This window comes from Crocodylus porosus, unplaced genomic scaffold, assembly GCF_001723895.1.
Source record: "Crocodylus porosus isolate Cpor-Errol unplaced genomic scaffold, CroPor_comp1, whole genome shotgun sequence".
Taxonomy (NCBI): domain Eukaryota; kingdom Metazoa; phylum Chordata; order Crocodylia; family Crocodylidae; genus Crocodylus; species Crocodylus porosus.
The window spans coordinates 97,400,192-97,404,725 of NW_017728943.1; the positions used below are offsets into that span (position 1 = coordinate 97,400,192).

At 50.7% G+C, this 4,534-nt stretch overlaps 1 protein-coding gene across 3 annotated transcripts in view; it reads right to left on the reverse strand.

The window, feature by feature from the left end:
• The window catches only part of TBCE (tubulin folding cofactor E), a 49,280-nt gene extending 48,404 nt beyond the window's left edge, over positions 1 to 876 (reverse strand). The window contains exon 1 of one of the 3 annotated variants that reach the window (XR_002103686.1): positions 819 to 876. The gene's annotated coding sequence lies outside the window, so the exon portion shown is untranslated. Of the gene's footprint in view, positions 1 to 473; positions 498 to 818 lie in introns of those variants that run through there. The other 2 variants (XM_019549835.1, XM_019549836.1) reach the window with 2 other exon arrangements.
• Positions 877 to 4,534: the final 3,658 nt, after the last annotated feature.

The window sequence follows — 4,534 nt, forward strand, 5'->3', positions numbered from 1 at the left end:
TTGACCAGTTCTGAGACTACTGAATCAGGCAGCCGCACCTAGCCTCCGGGTTAGAGAGCAAGGGCTTGATTTGGGAACCTCGTGAACCAACAGACCTCCTTTAGTTTATGACTTTGTGAAACAATCAAAGTTTTAAATTGAACAGGTCTGAGCCTGTGCTTAATTCAGTCCTATATAATTTGGCATCGAGCTCCCACAAACACAAGTTCCAATTAAAAAAAAAGTACGGTAATTTTTGAGATAACTGATGCAGCAGCACACACACAAGCCACCCTCAAGAAGTCTTAACAAACTTTTAGGTTGGCTGTCGGTGCTCTCTCGGCTACCTGCTTGCCTCAAAATAAAGAAACGCGTCAACGTTGATGCCTCAGTGCTCACTCACTCGCTAGGGCCTTACAGCAAGTGATACCAAGTAACGACGACTTAGTTGCATACTTATTTGAACACGATTTTTCCATACGTTTCCCCTGTACCAGTTTTGCAGCAAATATCATTTTGAGCTTCTCACATGATAATCTCATATTTGAGACCCGCAGCACAGGGAGGGGGCTGGTGAAGCTGGCAGACGGGGAAGGTGGCTCTATTCACTACCACCGCTTCCCTGCTGACAAATCCCCATACCCTGCGGGCTCCGCGTCTGCGGCTGGAGGCTGAGCACCCCCGGGGGGAGCCAGGTCCTGTCCCTGTCCCGCTCGGCACCCGTACCCCACCCCGCACGTACCGCCTGGGAGCAACTGCTGCAGCAAGGCCGTTAACGGCCGCCGGAGCGGGGGAGGATAATGGAGGGAACAGACCGCTGCGCCCCACCCCACTACTACCTACCCCGCCGCCCGCGGCTGCTGCGGCCCAAACCCTTCCGCCACAGCGCCCTCGGCTCCACCTTCCTGCCGCCAGCACGTTCTCATTGGCCTGCCGAACGCAAGACCCGGCCCCCACGCTGCCTGCCATTGGCTACCGTACAGGAACGTCTGAGGCCAAATCTGTCCCACCCCGGCGCCGCAGTGGTTGCTGGGTAAAGACGGGGGCGGGGGTGAGGGAGGGCTCAGCCGCGACCCCTGTGCGCAAGCGCGAACGGGAGGGAGCCTGATATCCCTGAGCGGGACTACACTTCCCAGCATGCCCCGCGGGTTGGTGGTTGTAGCCTGGCCCCCTCCGCGTACTGTAGGCGGAGCGTAGGGAGAGAAGGGACGGGGTAGGGAGCTGTGTTGGAAGAGGGGTAGCGGGGCGGCGCGAGGCAACCTGGATGCAGGCTGGGGGGAGTGCTCTGGGAATCGTGGTACGAGCCTACATGCAGCGGGGGATGCGCTGAGCCGGCAAAGGGTTGCGGGGCTGTGTGAGGCCTTTGGTTTGTGGTGCCACGTGGGAATGCAGACCCCGTGCCGTGCTAGCCTGGCACAGGGTGGAGAGAAGCAGCCAGCCATGTTCATAGGCTCGTAGGAGCATAGGGCTTAGTCAAGACCAGGAATCCTGGTTTTCTCTGATTTGAAAAATTCCCCAGTTTTCGGATTTAAAAAAATAACCCAAAATCCGTACTTTTGCATGATTAAAATGAAATGCCACTTATATATATGGTGGTGTTTCATTTTAATCACGGAAAAATATGGATTTTCAGTTACTTTTTTAAATCTGAAAATTGGGGATTAGGGTATCAACCAGGGGTGGCCAGCGGGCTTCATTTCACGGCAGTCCCTGCATGTGTCGCTGGGGCCAGTTTACATGGAGACCCCAGCAGCAACAGTGCTGTGACAGTGCAGGGCCAGGGTTTCCATGGAGACCAGCCCCAGCAGTGTTGGCAAGGCAAGCAGCTGGGCCAGAGCCTCATGGCGGTGACAGCATAGGCAGAGCTGCCACCTGCTGCCTGCAGGCCTCAGGCACGGGTGTGCAGGCAGCAGATTACAGCTCTGTCACGGCTCCTGACCATGCTGTCACCACTGCAAGATCCAAGCCTAGCCCTAGAGCAGCTCCCTGCCAAGAGGCATGTCCTGCCAGTGCCCCTGGGGCTGGTTTCCATGCAACCCCTGCCACGAAGCTGTAAGGGTGCTGCTATTGGGGTCTCCATGGAAACCACCCACAGGGCAGGGGCTGCTGTGAAATGGAGTCCAGCTGCCAGCCAGATCTGCCATTTTGCCCACCACTTGTATAAACTGACCAATAAGGTCAAGTGGCAGCAGTGTGTTACAGATAGCTGTGGTCCAACTGTGTCAGAAAAGTCACGTTTGCTAAGCTGGTAAGTAGTGTGTGTAGCTGCCATGGTTAATGTTTCAGCCCCCGCCAGGGTTAGAAAATTAATCCCAATAATGAAACAAACATTGTATGAACTGAGATCAAGTCTAACATTTCTGTTGTGGTGGCCATGTTGGACTGCAGGATGGCTACCACAATTTTACAGTTTTGTTCATTATTAGGTACCCAAAAGGTTTGCAAAATTCCTACATCAACTCTGTTCTGCTTCAGATTACCTCAGCATGGAAACTCCCAATGGAGACTGTTGACAACAGATTCAACCTTATAGCCCTTAAGCAAATGTTTCAGTGGAGCCGAGAGCATCGCTGAGTACAACTTGGAATTTACAAGATGCATCATATGTCTTGAAGTTGGTTCGTGGTGTACCATTAGCCAATTACACCTGGTGTAATTACACAAGTAAAGGAGGCACTCATTTAACGTAGGACACTTGCTGAATTTGACACTTTTATGAAAGTATTCTTGACAGACTAAATCATCCCAATCAAGTGTCTGTCCAACCTGGCCTTAAAAATTTCCAGGTATAGCAAGAAACCTTGCCTGCCCCCACCACCTCCAAATGTGAAGCTCCTCCATATGGCAAAAGACCCTTTTGCAGTATTTGCCTCCTTTTGGAGATGCTTTCTCTTTTCTTCCTTCCTCTCTCTTTTTCTTTTAATGTATTATTTTTATATAATGTGTACTTGTATTGAAAATAGAGGTTGTAGATGCTTTTACAAATGTACTTTAAGTTTAAAAGTAAGTTGTACCATGTAACAATGTTAGCAAGAGCAGGAATAGAGGGGTCCCTGAATGAATCGTGGTTGATTGTGTAACACAGTAGATAGTTTGGATAAACAAGTTAACGAGTGGCAATTAACACCTACAAAACTACAGACCAAGAAGAGGAAAGAATCAATACAGAGCTAGGAACTCCCTGAAACTTCACTATTAAAGGTACAAAAGCCCCGGTTTAAACTAGTCAATGCTGAAAACAGACCCTTGGGGTTGAAATACCCCCGATCAACCACTTCCAGAGCTCTTTCATCACAGCAGTGAATCAATCAGAATTCATCAATGGATCCCTGAGACTGCACGTACCTGCAGACGTGACCCCTGGGGCTGACCGCTGCCATCCAGCAGCTACCAAGAGGGACGTCCTTTGAGGTCAGTGACCCCTGGATTGGGTAAACCCAAAAATTGAGGAGTCGCCAAAGTCTGCCCGAGAGGGATAAAAGGCAGTGAAGAATGACCCCCAATGGCACCCTCTTTGACCTGACCAGCACCCTGCCTGTCCAGCCAGAAGGACCAGCAACCCCCTTCTGAAGCAATAACACGGTGAAAGAAGCCTCGACTGGCCATCGACAGTGGACCCCAGTGTTTGGGGATAGGTATATCTTGATACCAGTGCTTAGTGTTCATAGCTGGCTACTGTGAATGTGTGTGTGTGCATGAATGTGTGTGTATTTGAGGCGAATAGCACCAAGGTTTATGATCTGACTTTTACATCTATCCAATAAACTAGAATTTTATGATGATCCTGTGAGTTGGTGCTTTGTAGCCAACACAGGGACAGAGATTCTACAATTTCTCTAGGTGCCTGTTCATACAACCAGCAACATTCTGTTTGGTTAATGTTCTCCCTGCTATGGGCTGTGAAGCTCTCTGAGCTAGTTGAAGTCTGGTTGACGGCAGGGGAGAGCTTAGCCATCTAAACCAGGGGTCTCACTGGGTTCAAAGCCTTCACTGGACTCAAAGTGCCCCCTTTGCCGTTGGTGAGCTCTCCATTCAAGGATGCTCTTTGCCACAGCTTGTGGAAAGGTCTCGAGGTGACTTAAGAGCCCAATCCTTGGGCCAAAGAGCTGTCTGCAGAAGCTGCAGGTCCCATGGGGGAGAGCAGGCCACAGGTGGGGATGCCTTTCCTTTTCCATCCTCTACTCTCTCTTCTGTACTTGCAGCATGAGGCACTTTTCCTCAAAACAGGCTGCTGCTTGGTTGAGGTTGTGGCACTGTTGGTCGGCAGCCAGCACCTCCCAGCTCTTGATGTTGGCGTCTGTTCTTTTGAGGTGTGCCATCAGTGGATCCTTGTAGCGGTTCCTCTGACCACTGCAAGATCTCAGGCCTTTACTAGCCTGGGAGCAGAGCACTTATTTTGGGAGTCAAGAGTCAGGTATCTGTACACAAGGTCCAGTCCAGTAAAGTTGGTGCCTCCACCCACTTCATAACTTCTGTAAAGAGTGCCTCCCTATTTCAACACCTAATATACATATATTGCAGTGCTTAGTTCCTTGCAGAGTGGCTGGGTGGTGGG